This window comes from Protopterus annectens, chromosome 16.part0 (assembly GCF_019279795.1).
Source record: "Protopterus annectens isolate FY-2018-M chromosome 16.part0, PAN1.0, whole genome shotgun sequence".
Lineage (NCBI taxonomy): Eukaryota > Metazoa > Chordata > Ceratodontiformes > Protopteridae > Protopterus > Protopterus annectens.
Genome location: NC_056750.1, coordinates 202,204,822 through 202,229,040, shown reverse-complemented (window position 1 = coordinate 202,229,040; position 24,219 = coordinate 202,204,822). Strand labels below are relative to the sequence as shown.

The 24,219-nt window shown below is 38.0% G+C and overlaps 1 protein-coding gene across 3 annotated transcripts in view; it reads right to left on the bottom strand.

The window, feature by feature from the left end:
- LOC122790982 overlaps window positions 1-24,219 on the bottom strand; it is a 477,132-nt gene that overhangs the window by 137,859 nt on the left and 315,054 nt on the right. The gene's annotated exons all lie outside the window — the stretch shown is intronic.

Sequence of the window (24,219 nt, the reverse complement as noted above, 5' to 3'; positions counted from 1 at the left end):
ATAAAGTTCTACATGCCACTATGGTCAAGGGTGCACGTACTCTCAGAATATATCGCAGTTATTTCTGTTGAATTGTTTCAGTGTCAAGAAACACAAAGCACAATCACTGCCATGATACAGTGGAATTATTTACAAAAAAAAGTATGATAGTTCATTTTAAATAATCCTATGGTATAAAAGTGCTACTTTACAGCTGGGAGAGGAAAAGTAATACTTAACCCACAGAGTGTGAATTGGTCAGTTAAGATTATGCACCATATGTGAAATATAACTTAAGCACTCTCAACTATGGTCTATCACCATAATTTATCCCAGTCCATGATAAATAGTTTTGCTGTCCCTCATTTCATCTCTTCTTTAAAGTCAGAATACAAACGAAACACACCAACCAGTAAATAAAAAAACACAAAACTGGAGCCACACCAACATATTTTAATTTAGCACTTTCGTCTTGACAATGCAAAAGACTTCATCAGAATAAAACACAATTTGAACAGCCACCTTATATACCATTCAAAAACACCTGATTGGGCAACTTCAAACTTTCATTCCACATTTAAAGATACAGTACAGTAAAACCCTGCATGAGATTATCTATACAAAAAGTTAAAAATACATAACATATAAACAAATATAAAAATGTTTTGCTTTTCTGTATGGTTTTGTACAAAATACCATGCTAAAAATTAAGGAATGTGTTCAACTAGAAAAAAGTTTTCTAAAATGCAGGCTGTATGCTACCACATAAGAAACTGCAATGGTTTAATATTCAGAACTGGCTTTTAGTTTTAACATACTCTGAATGGAACATTGGTCATTCAGTCCAGGAGGGGTAACTACATTTAGTTTAAGCTGCCACTGCAGTTCCCTGAACTCCAAAAATTCATTATATGACCCCCTCTCTGTCCCAAATCTACGTGGTCAATCACCACGAATTTGAAAGTACATTGTGGAAAAATAATTACAGTTTTCATATTTTCAGTGTTATTTGTTCACATTTGTCTGAATACCTACAGTAAATCTGACTGTCTTACTTATTTCACATGCATCATAATCCCACTTATTTATTTCACTTAGTTTATTAGCATTTATTTAATGTCTGTGTGTTAATTATTTAAGTGAGCTCATTCATAAATGATTGCTTTCAGCCTTGGCTTGGCGAAAGAGATATAAAGGTCAGCAGAGAGTACAGAGTGATATATCTAAGTACGTAATCACCACAAGCAGTTAACAAATAAAGTAAACCAATACCATGCTCTCTTTTTTATTTTATTTGCCTGCTTTTCAAACAATCTCAATTTCTAACTTACCCCCTACCTTCTATTTCCACATTTCTACTTCAAGGCTGTATTTCTTTATATCTGGCATCATCATCACTTATATTTAATTATTAATGTGCATAATGTATTATTATTCCTGTACTGAAGACTACACAAGAAAATTCTAGTTCCAAAATTAACAGGGCTAGCCATTTTTTACACAGATAACCATGGTTATACAAATCTATTAAATGCATCTGATATCACACTGTTTTCAAAGCCAGCTATATGAAATAACTCTTTTATCAAGCAAGGGACACAGCAGACCAACAATGTAAATAAAATTTGACTTCTACAATTTCTAAATTCTTTGCATGGTTTATAATTAACATCATCCAGGTATGCACATTTTCCGAGAGAACAATGTGCCTCTGTGCATGTGAGTTCAAGACCTACTTTCAGAATTTTATTTCAGAAGTTTACTCTACCCCTCTATGAATACCACCATTGCAGCTTTCAGGGTACACAGTCTGAGATATTCACTCTGGCTACAGTAATTGTCTGAATAATAACAGGAAGGAGCACTATAGTATTACTGAAGTAAAAAAAAAAAAAATGCTTGCAAAACAAATGACAACAGGAGATCCAGAAATGAATTCACAGTTAAGTGGTGACGAGAGTCATGTCAAACTACTGAGAAAAAAAGGTTATAATGTGAGAAAGGGAGAATTCATCTGAGGGAATGCATTAAAAACAAACGCAACACAACATAAATGATGTAGAAAGGGATAACAGGAAATGCTGGACCAGATTCAGAGAGTTATAAACAGCAAGTGAGTTATACAGATATTATAAATAAATTATGATGTGCCTCAGCGAACAACAAAATATCAAACATCTTATCAGTGACTGAAAAATAGTTTTTTGCAACTAAGGAAGATGTCAGAGTCAAAACAAAAACTAAACAAATACACACAGCCACAAAAAACAGTAAACATGCACTAAATTAAACTGCACAAATACAGAGAACCACATAAACACTTAAAGCCCAAGTGCATACTGACAAAACCAGATTAGCTTATCTGTTTTAAAATTTATTTTCTTCCCTAACTTCTTAACTTGGTTGTTCTTTCTGTCATTTAATTTTTCATTCTCATTTTTCTTTAAATGAAAATCTCTTCCTGAAAGTGGCTTCCATGGCTGTAATGAGATTCCTCCCTAGAAAGTTCTGATTCCATTCTGACATACTGACATCATGTCGGGGCTGGAAGCATCGAAAACTTAGAAAGAATGAGGAAGATACATTGAGAGAGGCTTTCCAGCACCGGGCAATTTTGTTTGTGTTTGTTGTGTTAAACATTGTAGGTTAATTTGCTCTTTAAAACCCCAACTGGCAGAATTTTTTCATGTAAAAAGAAAAGTGAAATTTGCTTCTATTACACTGTTACGAAAGCTTAACACATACAACTCTATATCACTAAAATGCTCCTGATTTTGTCTGCTACTGAAACATTTCTCTAGCTGTCTATGATTTTTGCAGAATATCCTGGGTTTTTTGCCTTGTCCCTCATTTGTAAAACTTTTGATTTTTTGGTGTAAATCACTGAGGATTACAGTGAGTCTATAATGTCAGACATTACAGTGTCATAGTTCTTATTGTCCTGAAAATGCAAGTTGATGCAAATCTAGTTTTTCTGTTCACACATTGATATATACAAAGAGATCATGTGCAGCACTGCTGTAACATATACGTACTTAAGAACACACACACACACACACACACACACACACACACACACACACACACACACACACACACGCATTCACACACACACACACACACACACACACACACACACACACACACACACACACACACACACACACACACACACACACACACGACAGAAAAGACACAGTATACTAGACCAGGGACTACAGGTATCTGACTTTGCATCATCAAAGTGTCACGCCTTATGGTGTGAAAACAGAAAGTACTGCACTACTAAGTGTGCACAGCTAAAAGTTGTGAGAAGGAAATTACAGTAAAATTAAAATATAGAATATGTAACCATTTGAAATGTTGGGACCTGCTACAGCGAGTCTCAAAACACAAAGACTGAATGGCCGAAAAAGTAGACTTACATATACCAAGTCTTGGATTGTCATTTCCCTGAATATTCCCTTTTCTCAAAGGAATGGTTATCTTGGAGTTGGTATATATAAATGTGTGAAAAGTAATAAGTGCAGTAATAGTGAGGAAAAAGGTTTAAATATAGTTTGGAAAGAAAAAAAGGAGTGACTGCTTAACTATTTTTTCTGTGCGACAACACCTGCTTTGTTTTTAGTTTCGTTATTCTTGTTCCTTCTTTACTGATGTAAAATTCCACACCCAGCAACCATCTTTTAGGCTTTAGACATGATGAAAAACGACCAAACTAATGAACAAATATGAACGAAAAGCCACCAGCCAGATGAGTAAATCCAATTTAATAACGAGACTTATATACTGAACTTTAAAAACACCAAAAAGCGCCGCCAAAAACAAATATATGTAAGTGTTTTCGTTTAAAAGTGTCTGAGGAAGTTTAAAACTTTTAAACGAAAGCGCTTACATATATTTGTTTTTGGCGGTGTTTTTTGGTGTTTTTAAAGTTCGTTATTTGGCTGTATAAGTCTCGTTTCGTTATTAAATTGGATTTACCCATCTGGCTGGTGGCTTTTCATTCATCTTTTAGGCTTTCTCTGTTTACATTTCTTACTTCTTATTACAGTTTACCTTTAATCATTTCATCTCTTTGTATAATTAAAGTATAAGTAACACGTAAATCATTGCTTTAGAGTGCATTTACATCTCTATGAATGTAAAGCAACCTTATCACTTTCTGTACACAAGTAGCACTGATCAGAGAAATCGCCACACCCAGTGTCTACAGCGTGTGCATACAGAGAGACATAAAATGTCAGGATCTGCAGGCAGAAATAAGAGCAATGTGGAAGAAAGATACCCAGCCAGTTCCAATAGTAGTAGGAGCAACGGGTCTTATAAAAAAGAATCTACAATCGTACTTAACTATGTTAAGAGTCCATGTAACCCTGTACGAATTGCAGAAGGAGTCATTACTGGGCACAATGCGGGTGCTGCGAAGAGCACTTTTGGCTGACATCACAGAGTGAAACAATACTAATTTCATTAACGTTAATCGTACTTTGACTTAGGAATGGGGTCCATTCCCATCATGGTATTAGAAACCCAAAAGAGTTGGAGAAATTAAAAAGAGTGAAGCCTTGAATGGACACTCAATTTTTTATGGTATGACTTATGCAAATTCCAATGAAGTCTACAGATGGGCAGATGAATTCAGTGCACACTCACATTAAACAGTTGTGTATACTACACAATTATATCCTTAGCAGACTACTGAAATGCTAACACATTAGTGCTATTAATCATGAATTAGTGCACATAGTATGCACTGGTGTAGTATGAACACCAGCGGCAGGGATCTCAAGTTTTGCTTTTCATAAGGCTTTGTGTACATTTCTCACCTTATAAGCACAGTGTGCACATCATACTATGTGCCTTACCGGGGTGGGGGAGGCTTAAAGACAGGACAAGGGGTATGAGAGACAGACATTTTGCAACACAGATCTTACCTAATGCAGAGCACGGTTATATGCATTCCTCTACAGTCACAACAGAAATTCATAAAAGCACCCCACCTATGCAGACAGCACAACACTACCGTATGTTTTAATGAAGACATCCAGTGGAATGAATGAGCTCACTGGCAAGAACACTGCAGTGTCACAGCTTTGAATGGGAGGGACTGTGTGATTCTGTTCCATTGCAGTTCAGGGGACTTTGTAACTGATAGATCATTTCTACCACACAAAAGTTTTATTTTAGCTTAGTTTAATTTATTACAGTTTGTGCTGATGCTGTTGTTCAGCTATGCAACACTGAGCAACACCTCAGCATTAGATGAGGATCGGTCTATTTTTGAAAAAAAGATTACAACCTCTGAAACTGTACTTTAAGTAGTTAGGCCCAATCTGTATGCACTTGCTATTGCCTTTACTAATTGTGGACTTGGGGGGGGGGGGGGGGGCATTTGCGCAGATGCTCTCTACAAAGTGTACTACAACTACACACTTGGTTAAGACCACATACAGGGGCTTACCCAGTTGTGTAGTCATGTGTATGAATCACCCAGGACTTGGGTACACATTTTTAACACACCTCAGCCCTGATTGCTGGAGTACATTGTTTAGGAATTCTCCTGCCATCTTTGACACAAGTATGTTTCCCATACATAAATGAAATAAAGGACATAAATATATGAACTAAAAATAAAACTGATTGCCTCAACAGCTGAACACACACAGAAGACTGGGTCTGCCCTAGAAGAAATTCACTGAAGGATATAGAGTGTGAAACTGAAATATTTGCTATTGTGGAGTGAACTACAACCATCCCCTCTGTGGAGAGAGGAAAAAAAGTGACACTGTGGATGATCTGACAACAGGGACAGGTATGGGGGTAAGTGGTGTGTGTGTGTGTGTGTGTGTGTGTGTGTGTGTGTGTGTGTGTGTTTACTCTGTGTTTGTGTGTGTGTGTGTTTACTCTGTGTTTGTGTGTGTGTGTGTGTGTGTGTGTGTGTGTGTGTGTGTGTGTTGTGTGTGTGCACATGTGTATGTATGTGTATATATATATATATATATATATATATATATATATATATATATATGTGTGTGTGTGTGTGTGTGTGTGTGTCTGTGTGTTTACTCTGTGTTTGTGTATGTCAGAATGACTGGGGGTTGCCTTTGCTGTCATGATGTGACTGTCAACACTATTACTTACCACAGAAAGTGCTGATCTGGACATTGTGTTTGTTAACTGCAATTCAGTGACATGCAAATCAATCCATAATGAAGTCTTTCCTCATGGTGGCAAACATATATCTGAAACGTAACATACAGCATCGTTCTTACACAGTCTTTGTGGTTATTAAAGAATCCATGGGATAGCCTAAACAGCCATACAAAGAATAATTAGAAGTCAGTTCCTCATGGTTTATGGTCCGGTAAGGATGAGGTAATAGGCTGTCTGTTTTCCATAAGGCCATCCACAAGTCTTCAGAATGAAGTTATGGTTCATGCATGTTTAATCGTTTTGGACAGAACATCACAAAAGATAATCGCCCAGCTGATGTACTAGCAAACCTTTTGTTTTCTCATACTTACCTCTCTGTAACATGATCCCTTTACACTCTCAGTTGTATAATGCCTACAACGTTTCCTTAATCTAACCTACCATCAGAGGCCACTTTCAGTTAGGAAGTGATCTCAAAGCTGCAGCCCCAAATGCACTGTTTAAATAAAGCTACCATCATTTTGTAGATGCAGCTATAAGAGTGCATTTTGTATAAAAGTCAAGACCTTAACGTGCAAATGACATCATAAGATGATGATGATGATGGTGACTATTAGTGTTTATCATCACTCTTTATTTACTTAGCAAAAATCTAAACTTCTACATACTAATAATAGTTACAAAAAAAGGAAAATTAAGTTTTCTGAAGCGCTTGTTATTGCATTTATGCAGAAAGACAAATTTAATCTTTCTGGAACCAATAAACAATTCATAAGAATTCAATATAAATCACAGCGTTCAAACAAATACATTATTGCTGTTATAAAATTTTTCTGGTGAGCACACTCAGGTACCTATCATTAATGCACAGTATCCAAAACTTAACCTAAAATAAACACTAACTACCCTACTCCAGTGGAGTAAAAAGAAATATTTTTGACTATTGCCCAGACAACCTGGGTCCATTTACTGTTTCAGGTTCTTGACAGAGCTGGCATAGAAGAATGGAAATGCTCATCCCTGGGGGGATGAGCAGGTAGTCCTGGTCAGCCATGCCCACAGCTCTGGAAAAAAACAGACCTCAAGTTATTGGACAGACGTAAGTCATGAGTCAGGGAAAGGTGTCTGGGAAGGATGGGCAAGTGGTCCTGGACAGCCATGACCACAGCTCTGGAAAAAACAGACCTCAAGCTGTTGGGCAGAGGTGAGTCTTGAGTGACAAGGCTGATCTGGGGTAGGTGGGTTGCCCAAGTCAATAATGGTATTGCTTGGCTGACAGTGTGAAGGAGGGCTCATCTACAGGTCATAGGTTACAAGGCACAGGCAGTCTATATGTCACTATCAGTAGTAGAAGCGTGAGAGTTAGGATACACATAATGTCCTTTCATAGGTTCATAGGTTCATAGGTTCATACTAGGCTATCTGCCCAAGGGCATTTATAAGCCTAGCCCATAGTTATGTGGCTTTCGCCACCCCTTTAGTTTGAATAAAAACTATGCCTATCATTTTGCTGTGCCTCTGTCAAGCAGTGACGCTGAAGTAATCCCTGGGGTATATCTGCAATCTCCCATCCATTGGTCAAGATTCCTCTTGAACAAGACCAGAGAGGTGCTCTGCCTCACATGTACCGGGATTTTGTTCCACAGCATAGGGAGTCTCTGGGTGATGAATCTGTCCCTCCATCACGCTCTATTTATAACCGTGTCAAGGTTTAAGTCTCCGCCTTGTGGTTCTGAGGGATCTAGATTTTTGAGGTGAAGCATATTCATCAAATCTGGGTTTGACATGGCCTTATATGTCAGGCACAGGTCACCTCTGAGCAAGCGGTATGAGACTGAATAGAGCTGGAGTTCTTTCAGTCGGGCAGCATAAGACATATTTTTGAGACCCTTTATCCTTTGGTGAGGAACTTTGGGGCCTTTCAAGCTGCAGCAGGTGTCTGGTCAGATACATTCTGAACGGGCATTGTACTCAATCATAGGTCTAATAAGTGATGAGTACAGGGGACGATGACCTCCCTTGATCTAGATGTGAATCCCTTCATGATCAGGTGGGTGATATAGAAGGTTTTCCTAACTACTTTAGCAACATGAGTGTCAAACGAAGGCTACTGTCAACCTGGGTCCCCAGATCTCTGATGACTTTTTCTGTGCTCAGTGGATTGCCACCTATATGGTAGCTAGGGGTAGCCTTGTTTTTCCCAAAGGGTATGACTATGCATTTTACGCTTAACTTCAGGCCATGGCTCTGGCACCAGTTATCCATTTCTGTGAGGCCCTTCTGGAGGATATCTGTGTCAGATGTGTTTTCGACTATGGCTTCAGTTTGCAGTCATCTGCAAACTTTGTCAGCCATAACCCTCCTGTGTTTGCTTGTACTTCAGAAAAGTAGATGCCGAACAAGAGTGGACCCAGGACTGACCTGTGGGACACCACTTGTGACAGGCTTTGAGTCTGACATGGCTCCAGCAACTCTGACCCTGTGGGTTCTGTCACTTAGCCAGTTTGCAACCCATCTTGTGATGTATGGGTTTACATTCAAGCTGATGAGTTTTTCGATGATACCTGAGTGGGGTATTGTGTCAAGGCCTTTGCCAGGTCGAGGTAGGCTGTATGGACTGCCTTTCCTCATCAATGGCCTTGGTGACTGTCTCGAAAAAGTCAACCAAGTTTAAGAGGCAGGATCTGCCTTTGACAAAGCCAAACTGAGTTGGATCCAAAGTCTGCAAGTTCCCTATGTCTTTATTTATGAGTTCCATTATGATCCTCTCCATGGCTTTGCAGATAAGGCTTGTCAAGCTAATGGGGCGGTAATTTCCAGGGTCTGTGGAGGCACCGCCTTATGAAGTGGGACCACAGTCGCCGCGCACTCCTTGGGTACGTATCCTGAGGTGAGGCTAAGATTAAACAGCTGTCCTAACTGTGGGTTTAATTCCTCATTGAGTTCATGAAGCACACAGCCGGGGACACCATCTGGTCCCATGGATGCTGTGTTTTTGCCTTAGTGAGGGCAGTTCTCACCTGGGCGCTGGAGATGTTTGGGGGCTACAATCCTCTGAATAGATATCTCTCCTTTGGGGAGAGGGGAGAAGTTTGCACTGAACCTGTCAGCCAGTATGTTGGCAATGTGTAGGTTCAGTAATTTTCACATCATTTTGAACTAATTCTGAGCATATCTGGGAGTTTCCTCCTAGGTTTCTAACATAGCTAAAGAAGGCCTTATGATTCTCTTTAGAGTCCTTGGCGATTTTTCTCTCAAAATTTGCCTTGGATGATTTTATGAGAGCTCTTAGTTTTTACTTATAATGATCAAAGGTGTCTTACCTTTCAAGGATTTTGCTCTATCTTGTAGTAGCTTCCTCCTTTGTTGTAGAGCTTGTTTATGGCTGGGGTCCACCAGACTGGACGCTTGCCTTTGGTACAGAGAGTCTTAGTTTTGTTTGGGATTGCCTGATCCATGCAGTCCTGTAGGTGCTGGTAGAAGGCATTTGTAAGTGATTCAGCGGTTTGAGTAATGTTTACCACTGGCTCAGGGGCCTTAAAGGAGACCACACTAGTTTTAGAAGTGTGAAATCGGCTTTTGAGAAGTTTTTCACTGTGGTCTTTTTGTTTCAGGTGGGGGGGATGAGGACCTCCAGCGAGATTAGTTTATGATTTGATCTCACCAGTGAGGGGTATACTTCGGTGTTGAACATTTTGATCCCATGTTCGTGATGATGAGATCAAGTATGTTTTCTCCTCTTGTGGGATGGTGACTAGTTGTTCCATGGCATTTGAGTTTATGAACTCCAGGAATCTTTGGGTTAGAGTGTTCGGGCTTGAGTAGTGTTCCCAGTCTATATTAGGGTAGTTAAAGTCACCTAGTATGATGGTGTTTGGAGATACATTTATCCTCCAATGTTTTCAGGAAGGCCATGTGAGGTTCCTGAGTTTGAGAGGGTGGCCTGTAACATGCTACAAATTGCAGAGCAGTCTTGCCTATGGTTAATTGCACCTGGATGGTCTCCGATGCATCATGCTGCCACCAACCTTGAGGTGTGGGTGTCCTTTATGAATATGGACACCCTCCTTTCTTGGTGTTGTCCGGATTTTGGGGCCGAACGATGATATGAGGTGAAACCTGTTAGTGCTGGGGTGCTCTCAGGAGCCTTGAACCAGGTTTCTGTCACAGCACAGACATCGATGTTCTCCATATTGAGAAGGGCCTCGAAAGTGCATCTTGAGATTGAGACTTCTGGCATTGAGCAGCATTACCCTTAGTTTTTTTCCTTTTTGGTGTTCTAGGGTGGTAGGTTTAGAATTTGAGCCTTGCCTAAAAAAGGCACTATGGGGGTGGCAAGAGCCTTTGCCAATATCCGGAAGCCCAGGGGTGACAGTTTGTTATAGGGATACCGAAGGGGACCCCAAAATCCCTAATGTATGCCAAATCATTTCTCTCCACCTCCAATGGAATTCTGACTGAACTATCCTATGGATAAATATACACTATAAAAAATACTACACAATGTTTCCTCTTAGTATTCAATTTTTTACCATATTTTGTAGTTTCCCTTCATTTGCTAAATTAAAATGCTCGATCTTAAACTGCTTAAGTCCAGACCATGATAAATACAATATAAAATTGCTTACAAAGGCCTATGAGATAAGGAATATTGTAAGTTTACAGAGAACTGAACTAGTCTACATCTACTATAAAATCAGTTCATCCAGCTCAACAGATAAGCCTGTCATTATTGATAACAAACAAACATTACTATGTGTTTCTACTTCACCCACTTGTCTTGACCGATCCACATAGATAATATATGAAATTATACAATGACAGGTCATTAACATTCAAAAACGTATACGTTGATTGGTCATCACAGCTAGCAAGCCCATTGTAAATTGAGCATATACCAATAGAAAAAAGTCCAGTCACCCGCACTTTGTTCTATGAATATATAGCCATATATATATATATATATATATATATATATATATATATATATATATATATATATATATATACACATTTGGTCGAATTACATTTAGTCGAAAACGATTCCAAGCATTTCACTTCACTGAAAACTCACTTGACTGAAAGCTCACTTGGTCGAAAATGGAATATAGCCCCTGCCCCACTGCAGTGCAACCCTGGAGTGAGAATATTAAATAAGGGGGGTGTGGGGGGCACTGCCCCCACATTGGGGGGTGTGGGGGTCGTTGCCCCCCACATTATGCCAATAGTTTTTACTAAAGATATATATATATATATATATATATATATATATATATATATATATATATATATATATCAATGCATTTCTAATGGATATACCTTCTTATAATAGTGAATACATTAAAATTATGTGGGGGGGCTATGCCCCCCACACCCCCCATTATTTAATATTATCACTCCAGTGTTGCACTGCAGTGGGGCAGGGGCTATATTCCATTTTCGACCAAATGAACTTCGACCAAGTGAGCTTTTAGTCAAGTGAGCTTTCAGTGAAGTGCAATGCCTGGTATCATTTTCAACCAAGTGTAATTCGACCAAATGTATGGAATCCATATATATATATATATATATATATATATATATATATATAGAGAGAGAGAGAGAGAGAGAGACAAACCTGACTGACAAGATATCTATAACTCTCTCAATATACTGTCCAGTCCTTACCCCATTTTCTCCCTCTCCTCAGTGTTTATTACTACACCAAAAAAAAAAAAAAAATATATATATATATATATATATATATATATATATATAGGAAATCTCATTTGTTCATAACTATTACCTAATATGTACAAAGTACTAATTTTATTTTTCTAACAGTGATCTTTACTGAAATGCTTGCGTGTTTTTCTTTTTGACCTGTATCTAACTAGAAAACTGTATTGAATACTTCTTTGTATAGACTAACTAGATGATGTGTATTCTGCATCTTACTGTATGTATACTATTGTACTATCTAATTACTGTATTTTACATATATTTCTGTCAAGCTTTTCTCTCCGGGCTTCTGCTGAAAATGGGCTTCTGGCCCAGTCAGACTTTCCCGGTAAATAAATAAATAAGTAAAATAAATAAATATCCCAAGGGTTTACAATTTTCTTGAGCTAACAGGCTCAGAGGTACATATGGAGGGCAGAGAAAATACAAGGAAAATCAAATATGTTATACAAAACTAAAGAAACTTACCTGATTTTTTCTTGCATTTTTGCCTTCTCTTATACCTCTAAACTATCCGAACTTAACAGTTTCTTAAAGAAAACGAAAAAAGAAAAAAAAGAAAGCAAAGATCTTGCCATTTCCGTTGCTTACTTTCCAAAGCACTGCTGTACTCGGTCTATATTAGAAGACCGAATGTTTAGGTGATCGAACACCTAAACATCGATCTCCTAATAACGAAAGCAAAAAACGGTGAACGGATGATTTAACGCAGGGAAAGATTTCCCTTGGCCATTCGCCGGGTTTGCTATTTCCCTACTGCTGAGCAATCTTGGAGTTGGTATATTTAGTCAGGGGGGGTGTGGGGGGCACAGCCCCCCACGTCGGGATGTTAATTTAGATGTAAAGTAATGTTTTTTGTGCTGTGGCCGAGGGACGTGTTTCCCTGGGACATTCAACATTGTGCAGTTCGATATCAGAAGATCGATATTTAGGTGTTTGATCACCTAAGCATTCAGCCTAATACAGACCCGCTGTACTGCATAAGGATGGGAACAGAAGTCCCATAAACATGCACAGTGCATCAATAAAGCTGCTGGATATGGAAGCAATGTGGAAGGAACACCACGGCACTGTTATATAAAGACATTATTATCAATAAAGCTGCTGGATATGGAAGCAACGTGGCAGGAACACCACGACACTGTTATATAAAGACATTATTTAACTAAAGTAAGTGATTTTTTTTTTCTTAAATAATATTGTAAAATAGCAATAATGAACAACAGGGTGTGATATATTGAAGATTATATAATGACAGGTTATTAACATTCAAAAACTTGCATGTTGGTTGGTCAGCCCAACCAGCATGCCCATTGTAAATTGAGCAAATAGTAATAGATAAAAGTCCAGTCACTTGGATTTTCTTCTATTAATATATGCCAAGGCTTTACAGTTTTCTTTAGCTAAGAGGTACATTTAGAGAGCAGAGAAAATACAAGGAAAATCAGGTATGTTATACAAAACTAAAGAAACTTACCTGATTTTCCTTGTATTTTTGCCTCTAAACTGTCCATACTTCACAGTATCTTAAGAAAAAGGAAGCAACGCAGATCTTGTAATATCGGTTGCTTGCTTTCCAAAGTAGTGATGTACTGTGTAGGTGTGGGAAAGTAAGTCCCATACGCATGGGAAATACATCAACAAAGCTGCAGGTTATGGAAGCAACATGGAAGAACACCATTATTTAAGAAAAGTAAGTGCTAGGATCTGCCACATAACGCACACACGCAAGTCACTCCACAACAAGTATAAATATGACTCTGTCATTGTCCATGTTGGTGTGAATAACCTGAGACGTACCTCCCTGGACTACATGAAAAGAGTCATGGAGGAGCTGTCCAATCTTGCAGCCCAGGCAGGTATGACCCTAGCACTGAGTAGCATGCTGCCATCATCCAAAATGATACCACAGTACAAGGACAAAATGACTGACTTCAACAATTGGCTAAGCTTCTGGTGTCATTCTAAGGGGATCCAGTATCTGTCTGCCTGGGATGACATGATCGACAAACCACAATGCTTTGCCAAAGATGGCCTGCACCTGTTGCCCTTGGGATTCCGGATAATGGCTAAGGCTCTTTCCACCCCTATAGTGCCTTTTTTAGGCAAGGTTCAAATGACAAATTCACCACCATAACAGGTACAAGCAAGCAAAATCTGAGGGTAATGCCACTCAATGCTACAAGTTTAAACCTCAAAATGCACTCACTTGAGGCACTCCTTAAAATGGAGAACATCGACATCTGTGCAGTGACAGAGACCTGGTTCAAGGCTCCAGAGAGCACCCCTGCATTACCAGGCTATAATTCATACCACACCTTTTGGCCCCCTAACCTGGACGAAACACTAAAGGTGGAGGCGTGTCCATATTCATTATGGATATCCACACCTCCAGGCTAGTTGTTCAGCATAATGCAGCCGAGATTATCCAAGTGCAACTAACTCTGGGCAGGACCACAATCCAAATTGTAGCTTGCTACAGATTACCCACCATGCCCCATTTCTTGATACACTGGAAAATATTAGGGTACAACCTAACACCCTATAAATGGGCGATTTCAACTAACCCACCATTACTGGAAAAAATACTCATGTACCAACTCTTGTGCACATCGTTTTCTGGAATTCATAAATTCCAACGCCTTGGATCAACTTATCCACACCCCCACAAGGGCAGCAATATCCTAGACCTGGTCATTACCAACATGGGCAACCAGTGTTCCACACCGAAGGTCAATTCCTTGTTGGTCAGATCCGACCACAAGCTAATCACCCTAGACATCCACATCCCGCCCCCGCCCCCATTAGGGACACCACCGTAAAACATTTCTCCAAAGCCAACTTTACGCTTGTTAAGACAGAAGTGGCAAACTTCACAACACCCATGCTGAAGGACAATAAGGGTACGACTGCTGAATCCTACACAAATGCACTTTACAAGCACTTACACGAGTGCATGGATCATGCAATTCCTAACAGAACCAAGATGCTATCTTCCAAAAAAAGAAGCCAATCTGGTGGTCCTCTGCCATAAACAAACTCTGCAACAGAAAAAATAAACTGTTTCAAAAAAGAGTAAAACCCCATGATTGGAGGAACTTCCTGGTCAGCCTAAGTAAGAAGCTGAGATCCCTCATAAAATCCTCCAAAGCTAGTTACGAAAACAAAATTGACATGGATTCTAAAGACAACCACAAATCATTCTATAGTTATGTCAAGAATCTCAATGGCAACACTCAGATCTGCTCTGAGTTACAGCACAATAGCACTAAATATACAGAACCAACTGATATTGCCAACATCCTGGCAGATAGGTTCAGTGCTAACTTTACCCCCCGCCCCATCCCCTAAAGGGCCCATCTCCATACCAGAACAATGTAAAATTCCTGTAATCACGGTTGCACATGTAAAAAACACACCCTCCAAAGCCAAGAACACAGCATGCATGGGACCTGGCAACATCCCAGGCTGCATTCTACATGAACTACAGAACGAATTGGCACCCCACCTAAGCACCATGTTCAAGCATAGCCTCACCTCAGGCTTTGTGCCCACTGAATGGCATACAGTGACAGTTATCCCACTCCACAAAGGGGAGCCACCATGGACCCTGGGAACTACCGACCCATTAGCCTGATGAGTCTGGTCTGCAAGGCTATGGAACGTATCATCATGGAACTTATAAACAATGACATTGCTAATCTCCAGACTCTGGACCCTACCCTGTTCTGGTTTGTAAACGGCAGATCATGTCTCCTAAACCTGACAGACTTCTTTGAAGTGGTCACCAAAGCAGTAGATGAGGGTAAGGTGGTTCACACAGCCTATCTAGATCTTGCCAAAGCTTTCAACACCATCCCCCCACTCTTAAATTATAGATAAACTCACTAAGCTAGGTATAAATCCCTATGTCACAACTGGCTCACTGACAGAACCCACACTGTGAAAGTAGTAGACTCCAAATCCGACTTCAGACCAGTGACAAGTGGAGTACCACAGGGTTCAGTCCTGGGTCCTCTCTTGTTTGGTATCTACTTCTCTGAAGTACAGGCAAACACAGAAGGTCTTTGGCTAACAAAGTTCGCAGATGACTGCAAACTAGGAGCCATAATACAAACTCCTAACGATGTGGACATCCTACAAAAGGGCCTCAATGAGACAGATGCATGGTGTCAAAGCCATGGCCTCAAGCTCAATGCCAAAAAGTGCATTGTCATCCCTTTTGGTAAAAACTATGTACCCATGAACTACCACATAGGCGGTAGACTACTTAACACCGAAAGTGTGATAAGAGACCTTGGGACACAGGTGGACAGTAGACTCTCCTTTGATAATCACATTGCCACAGTAGTCAGGAAATCTTTCGACATGGCACACCTCATCACAAAAGGTTTCTCATCCAGGAAAAAAGAGGTCATTGTTCCCCTCTACTCATCACTCATTAGACGCATTATAGAGTACAATGCCCCTTTTGGTATGTACCTCACAAGACATCTACAACAACTGGAAAAGCCACACAAATACCCCACAAAGAGGATTACCGGCCTCAAACAGATGCCCTACACAGACAGTCTCAAAAAATACCAGCTTTACTCCGTAGCATATCGCCTAGTCGGAGGCGATCTCTGCCTAACATACAAAGCTATGTCAAACTCAGAGCTGCTGGACATGCCCCACTTAAAGAAATCCCAATCCCTCCTAGCAACATACTCTAGGGACCCAAGCCTTGTCACCACAATAAAGAGAGCATGCTAGAGGGATAGATTCCTGTCCCAGAGACTTCCCATACCCTGGAACAAACTACCAATCTATATCAAACAAAGCTCCTCATTAGCACTCTTCAAGAAAAATCTTGCTGATTGGATGGGAGATAGGAAATTCACCCCGGGGATCACTTCTGTGGCTCTGCTTGACAGGGGCACAGGAAAATAATTTTCTTGGGTGGCGAAAGTCAGGGTACCTTTTGGTTAGGCTTATATAGGCCCTAGGGCCAATAGCCTAGTACCTACCTATGAGCCTAAGTAATTTTTGTTCTTACATAATGTTATCGTATAATAGAAATAACCATCTCCTGGGTGTGATATAAAGATTTACCCATGGCTGTCTTTGTTTAATCACCTGGGCTTTACCCTTGTGATTAAACCACACCAGCCATGAGTAAATCCTCAATATGCCACACCCAGTCGTTGCTTACTGCTATATTACCTCATAACATACATAACAGCATATTTTTTGGTTCTATGTTACATGTTCGAACACTTAATTGTTCGAACCACTAATGATCGACCATTAGTGATCAAACAATTAAATGTTCAATCATATAAAAAATTAATATTTACAAAAAAAACCAGAAAATGTAAAAAGTGTAAGCAGGGGGGCAAGCCCCCCTGCACCCCCCACACCCCCCACTACTTAAATATGCCAACTCCGAGATCGTACTTCAGTGTGCTACAGTGCGGAAATGGAAAATATCCCATTTCCCTACAGTGTAGCACGATCTTGGAGTTGGTATATTTAAGTAGTGGGGATGTGGGGGGTGCAGGGGGGCTTGCCCCCCTGCTTACATGCTTTAGTTTTTTTTTTTTTGTTTAGTTTATTTTTTTTTTAAATTTTTTAAAATATTCGAACATTTAAATGTTCGATCACTAAAGGTCGATCTTTAGTGATTCAAACATTTAATCGTTCGAATATTTAACATAGACCCTATTTTTCAACACAGTCACTGCCTGGAAAAATAACATTACAATTTTTACATTACTGGAAAGAAGTACGTCCACTTTATTAAAGGGGACCAGCTTTTCAGCTCAATCAATACAATCATTTTTTTGCAATAATTTCTTGTTTAATCTATAATCATTTGTCCACTACTTTATTAGTCAAAACACTAGCATGTACTCCTCACTGCCCCATTTTAACTGGGCCCTGCCATTTACAAATATGGTGGGAAGGAAGGTATATAAATTCTGCACATTGCCTTTAACACGCTGCCATAGGCTAGTGTGATTTAAAGAACTGAATCCCCAGTGTTACGGTGTCATCGATTCATTCTTTTGAATAATGCAGAGTAGCGCCTGGTACATTAGAGGGTGCAGTGGAGCAGCGGTAGCATTATCACCTCATATCAAGAGGTTCACCGGTTTGATTCTCAGCTGGGGTGCCTTCTGTGCGGTGTCCGCATGTCCTACCTGCATTCGTGTGGGTTTCCTCTAGGTGCTCCGGTTTTCTCCCACATTACAAAGACATACGTCTGGAGCATTTCTCCCCAGGCCTCCTCTGAAAACTGGCTTCTTTCCAAGTTGGACTTTCCTGGTAAACAAATGTTAAAATAACCAAACCACAAATAGAAATGGACAAAAACTTCTAAATAAACAAATAAAGCTGGGTACAGAACCGGAATACACCAAAACACTGATTTTAATGAAGTGCTTTTCGTCTAACCTATTGGTTAGACTTCTTCAGACAAAATAGCAACAATGAACTTCAAACTTAAATAAATTCATCATTTAAAAATCATGTGACCAACACAGCCCGAAATTTAAAAGGGCATGACATTCCGTATGAAAAGCTAATTAATTAAAAGAGGAAGCAACAGTTTAAAATAGAGCGGCGTACACTGAATATACTGAATACACTAATATAATGTAAATACCACATAAACACATATATATTATATCCATCTAAACTAAAATCACTATTTCATTTATATTAAAACTCATTAATTAAATAGGAAAAATCCATCTTTAAAAATTTTATATATATAAACATGCATAAATAAATAAACCAATAAACACATACATACATACACATACACAATTATGATTGTATGTGTATACATAAGTATCTAAATAAAAATATTAAACTATACACCAATTTCATCTAAGTAAACCTTTCAACTTCAACAAACACATTAAAGAACATTTATCATTTAGCCCTGGGTGGTAATATGCGAAAAGCCTAATTTGCTAATACAATTCTAGTTTTTCTAAAAATAAATTGATAGGTCCACCCCTATCAGTAAATTCAGTCTGTTGTATTATCCAAAATTTAAAAGAATGATGCGGAAAACTTTTAACATGTTTGGCTAACGCATTTTCTTCCTTTTGTCTATGAATACTGTTAACATGTTCATAAATTCTGCCACGTAGCCTACGATCAGTCTTTCCAACGTAAAAACATGGACAGTATTCACATTTAGCCACATAAACAATTGATTTATAATTACAATTAAACTTCTTATTACTTACTAATTTAATACCATTAATTGTAATAGCAGCGCCAATGTCAACATATCTGCAATAAGGACAGTTAGCACATTGTGTCATTCCAGGGTATTTGATTATTGACATTTTATTTCTCTCAAACAAATTTTTAAAATTTAAACCTTTTCTATAAACTAACCTTGGTCTGTCTCCTACTTTGCTAATGACATTAATGTCATCTTGAAGTAACCTCCAATTTTTATTAATAATTTTCCTAATCTGTTCGGATTCTACACAAAATGTCATAATAAAGGACAAACCGATAATATTACTACCAGATGAAGTATTTAGATTAATTTGGCATGCTGTATTTTGTTTAGCAAGAATGGGCATATATACACAACATTCCTTTTATTTTAACCTCTTCTATTAAACTGTCTATCAGTGTTTCACGATACCCACTCCTGACAAACAAATTCTTCAAATGAAGACATTCCATTAAATCATTGGATATGGTAATCAAACGGGCGACTCGTACTAATTGGCCTTTCACTACAGACTGCTTATGGTAATATGGATGAGAGCTGGTAAAATGAAGGAAGGTGTTGGAATAGGTAGATTTCCTATATATATTTGCCTACCAAATATTATCCAATCGATTTTTCCAAAGAAGTACATCTAAAAATGAAATCTGTTCTTCCTGGAATTCATAAGTAAACTCTAAAAAATTAGAAGTATTATACAAATATTTTATTTATTTTTTTATTTAACATTTGTTAACTGGGAAAGTCCTACTTGGAACAAAGCCAATTTTCAGCGGAGGCCCGGGGAGAAAGGCTCCAGATGCATGTCTTTGTAACGTGGGAGGAAACCGGAGCACCCGGAGGAAACCCACACGAACGCAGGGAGGACATGCAGACTCCACACAGAAGGCACCCCAGCCGAGAATCGAACCAGAGAACCTCTTGCTGTGAGGCGACAACGCTACCGCTGCACCACTGTGCCGCGTATTTAATCAAATCATCAACCTCATTTTTATTACCTATAAATAGCATAAAAATATCGTCCAGATATCTAATGTAAAATTTAATGTTATTACACATCTGATTATCCAGGAAGAGAAAAGTATTTTCCCACTGTGACATTACTAAATTTGCATAACTAGAGCCACAAGGGGAGCCCATTGCCACACTTCTGATTTGTAAATAAAAATTCTTATTAAATGTGATGAAATTGTTGGTAAGAATAATATCAAGAAGTTCCTCTATCAAGGAAATCTCAGCCTATGGTGCATCAAACATTCTCATTCTTTGACCAACCCATTCAATACCTTGATCGTGAGGGATACAGGTGTAAAGATCTTTTACATCCACTGTGACAAAATTTAAATTCATGTCACAGTCGAGCCTATTCAATTTTTCCAAAAACGACCAAGAGTCTTTAGCTATATTCTTATCTCTCATTACATATTTTTGTAAAATATTATCTACCATTTTAGCACATGCATAGGTAGTTGATTGTCTGCCATCGACTATTGGTCTAAATGAAAGACTGGCTAATCCCTTATGGATTTTGGGTAAGCCAAACATAGTTGGAATGATGGGTGCTAACATCTGAATATAATTATACATATTAACATCATTTTTTCCTTCAATGAATAAATCATTGAAATACATGTTAATTCTCTGATTGGCTATATTACATTCATCAATAGGATAAGGAGTAGCCTCGAGCCAGTAAACAGCTCTCGAGCTATTGAAGATGGCCGAGTCAGAGCCAAGGATCGGCTCCGATCCCAAACAGCAAGAATGAAGGTGAGATAGACAACTTAACATCTATTCTTCTTTTAATGTTACTAGAGAATTGACGGACATTCTGGCAAAGGGACTTACATTTGTCCCTTCAAGAAGAATGAACATCGCTAAAATAATATGTGATTTGAAAATGTTTGTAAGAAAATTAAATCTGCAAATTTTATTAGGTGCTAATCATAAGTAATGAAACCTGCAGAGTTTCTAGTTGTTATAATCCACCCCTACATATGGTTTTACAAAATTTTGAAAGAGTGTGTGAATCAGATCTAAGAATGCTTTATAGTGGAAATAGTAGAAACCTTAGATTTCCATACAATACGACTATGGAAGAAAAACAACTGGTGGAAGTTCTTTGTGAATCTTAGGTGAGGGTTATGAAACCAAACAAAGGTGTGGGTCTGGTTTTTATGGACCTTATAGATTATAAAAATAAAATTCAATCCATTTTGGATTCAGAAGCCTATCAACCAGCCTCGCTGAATGAATATAATATAGCCAATCAGAGAATTAAAATTTATTTCAATGATTTATTCATTGAAGGAAAAATTTATGTTAATATGTATAATTATATTCAGATGTTAGCATCCATCATTCCAACTATGTTTGGCTTACCCAAAATCCATAAGGGATTAACCAATCTTTCATTTAGACCAATAATCGATGGCAGACAATCAACTACCTATGCATGTGCAAAAATGGTAGATAATATTTTACAAAAATATGTAATGAGAGATAAGAATATAGCTAAAGACTCTTGGTCGTTTTTGGAAAAATTGAATAGGCTCGACTGTGACATTAATTTAAATTTTGTCACAGTGGATGTAAAAGATCTTTACACCTGTATCCCTCATGATCAAGGTATTGAATGGGTTGGTCAAAGAATGAGAATGTTTGATGCACCATAGGCTGAGATTTCCTTGATAGAGGAACTTCTTGATATTATTCTTACCAACAATTTCATCACATTTAATAAGAATTTTTATTTACAAATCAGAGGTGTGGCAATGGGCTCCCCTTGTGGCTCTAGTTAAGCAAATTTGGCAATGTCACAGTAAGAAAATACTTTTGTCTTCCTGGATAATCAGATGTGTAATAACATTAAAATTTACATTAGATATCTGGACGATATTTTTATGCTATTTATAGGTAATAAAAATGAGGCTGATGATTTGATTAAATATTTTTATGATACTTCTAATTTTTTAGAGTTTACTTATGACTTCTAGGAAGAACAGATTTCATTCTTAGATGTACGTCTTAGGAAAAATCGATTGGATAATATTTGGTAGGCAAATATATATAGGAAATCTACTCATTCCAACACCTTCCTTCATTTTACCAGCTCTCATCCATATTACCATAAGCGGTCTGCAGTGAAAGGCCAATTAGTACGAGTCGCCCGTTTGATTACCACATCCAATGATTTTTTGGCAGAATGTCTTCATTTGAAGAATATGTTTGTCAGGAGAGGTTATCCTGAAACACTGATAGACAGTTTAATAGAAGAGGTTAAAAATAAAAGGAATGTTGGTGTATATATGCCCATTCTTGCTAAACAAAATACAGCATGCCAAATTAATCTAAATACTTCATCTGGTAGTAATATTATTGGTTTGTCCTTTATTATGACATTTTGTGTAGAATCCGAACAGATTAGGAAAATTATTAATAAAAATTGGAGGTTACTTCAAGATGACATTAATGTCATTAGCAAAGTAGGAGACAGACCAAGGTTAGTTTATAGAAAAGGTTTAAATTTTAAAAATTTGTTCGAGAGAAATAAAATGTCAATAATCAAATACCCTGGAATGACACAATGTGCTAACTGTCCTTATTGCAGATATGTTGATATTAGTGCTGCTATTACAATTAATGGTATTAAATTAGTAAGTAATAAGAAGTTTAATTGTAATTATAAATCAATTGTTTATGTGGCTAAATGTGAATACTGTCCATGTTTTTACATTGGAAAGACTGATCATAGGCTATGTGACAGAATTTATGAACATGTTTACAGTATTCATAGACAAAAGGAAGAAAATGCATTAGCCAAACATGTTAAAAGTTTTCCGCATCATTCTTTTAAATTTTGGATAATACAACAGACTGAATTTACTGACAGGGGTGGCCCTATCAATTTATTTTTAGAAAAACTAGAATTGTATTGGCAAATTAGGCTTTTCGCATATTACCACCCAGGGCTAAATGATAAATGTTCTTTAATGTGTTTGTTGAAGTTGAAAAGTTTACTTAGATGAAATTGGTGTATAGTTTAATATTTTTATTTAGATACTTATGTATACATGTACAATCATAATTGTGTATGTGTATGTATGTGTTTATTGGTTTATTTATTTATGCGTGTTTATATATATACAATTTTTAAAGATGGATTTTTCCTATTTAATTAATGAGTTTTAATATAAATGAAATAGTGATTTTAGTTTAGATGGATATAATATATATGTGCTTATTTGGTATTTACATTATATTAGTATATTCAGTATACGCCGCTCTATTTTAAACTGTTGCTTCCTCTTTTAATTAATTGGCTTTTCATACGGAATGTCATGCCCTTTTAAATTTTGGGCTGTGCTGGTCACATGGTTTTTAAATGATGAATTTATTTAATTTTGAATTTCATCATTGCTATTTTGTCTGAAGACGAAAAGTGCTTCATTAAAATCAGTGTTTTGGTGTATTCCAGTTCTGTATCAAGCTTTATTTGTTTATTTAAATGTTAAAATGAAAAGTTTAAAAAAACATTAATGTATTTCAGGCACTCCTGCACTCAGAACTTAGAAGCTCTGCGTAGCTTGACAGCACTACATATCTCTATTGTGCAAGGCTGCTGCACATTGCATAGCGTACCTTACACAGTAGGTACAGTAGCTACTGGGAAAGGCACGCTGTACAATACTCAGCTACTTTACACCATAGCGGAGTATGCCATCAGCATATTTAATATGCAGTTGGCATTGGGGGTCATTATCGTGTGATAGAAATGAGGGGATTCTAGTGCTGCACAAGCTCCCATTGGCAGGAGCTTGCCTGCATCATACGGGGGTACAGGACAAGGTAGTGTGTGGTAGCAGGTTTGCCAGTATTGTATGGGAGCTCCAATATTCTTTAAGGTTTTCCTACAATGCATCAGTACTAGTATGTTACACAGTGCTAACTGTTGAGCAACATACTAACAGGGGATGAGGATTACTGCAGCCATAGTTTCTACGCTGGTTTTCTTGGTGCCATTGGACTGCTGTAGTTTACACCATGAGACCCAGTGCTTACAACACTGCTGCTAGGTTTGTGAATGGAGCAAAAATAGGGGGTAGGCTCATTAACACAGG